At 41.5% G+C, this 796-nt stretch overlaps 1 protein-coding gene across 2 annotated transcripts in view; it reads left to right on the top strand.

The window, feature by feature from the left end:
- LOC119581735 (RNA-binding protein fusilli-like) overlaps nucleotides 1–607 on the top strand; it is a gene marked incomplete in the record, with an annotated part of 165,619 nt that extends 165,012 nt beyond the window's left edge. For both annotated transcript variants that reach the window (XM_037929866.1, XM_037929867.1), the window contains 1 exon segment: nucleotides 1–607.
- Nucleotides 608–796: the final 189 nt, after the last annotated feature.

Here is a 796-nt window from a genome sequence, read left to right as displayed (position 1 = left end):
AGATCAGTCCACCACAGTGGGAACTTGTGCAGTGGACCCCACAGTGGGTCCTGGTAGGACATAGGTGCTGGCCTCAGGACTTGGCAACTTGACGTTTGTATAGATCATAATATAAATGATTGAAAGGGTTATGACAGACTAACCAATCTCCCTGTGTATGCACTTGCATATTAGTTTTTTATGTTCCAAGAAGATATTTCTGGTGTAATTTAGTTGCATAGTGACAAGACTGTTAAGTCCTGTGGCCATGTGCCCCCTTTGCTGGGCTGTTAAGGGGCCTGATGCGGGGGGCAACGTGGTCCTCTAACACTTCTGTAATACATTCCACTAAGTGTGATATCTGCACCATTGTTATTTTGTGTGTACATTCAGTAGTTTTTCTCTATTGTTATAGCTTCATATTTAGTTCAGTTTTTGAACATTTTCAAGGCTTATATAACTTGTTACTTCATTAAAAATCTGGTTCAAACCAGAAGAGTACATTTAAGTGTGATATCTGACTTGGAGTCAGCCCAGAAAATGTTCCAGATGATAATTTGACTTACCTGGACTTTGGTGTGTACGCCAATATTACTCTGCTAAGACCAATAAAGTCTGTTAAGATATTCCCAGTGGTTTCTGGTTCCGGTGTATGGGTCACCTCTCATCTTCTATATCAAACAAAGCCACTCTCTGATATGAGGCTCGTGGGCCTGGCAGATTAAGGTAACAAGGTAGGCAAGAGCTTTACACCTTTTGTGGTTGCAGGCTGCATTCTGGTGTTGTAGTGGCATTGTGTAGCTGTTTTTGTAGTTAA

Source organism: Penaeus monodon, chromosome 15 (assembly GCF_015228065.2).
Source record: "Penaeus monodon isolate SGIC_2016 chromosome 15, NSTDA_Pmon_1, whole genome shotgun sequence".
NCBI lineage: Eukaryota > Metazoa > Arthropoda > Malacostraca > Decapoda > Penaeidae > Penaeus > Penaeus monodon.
This window is presented reverse-complemented; position numbering and strand designations above follow the sequence as displayed.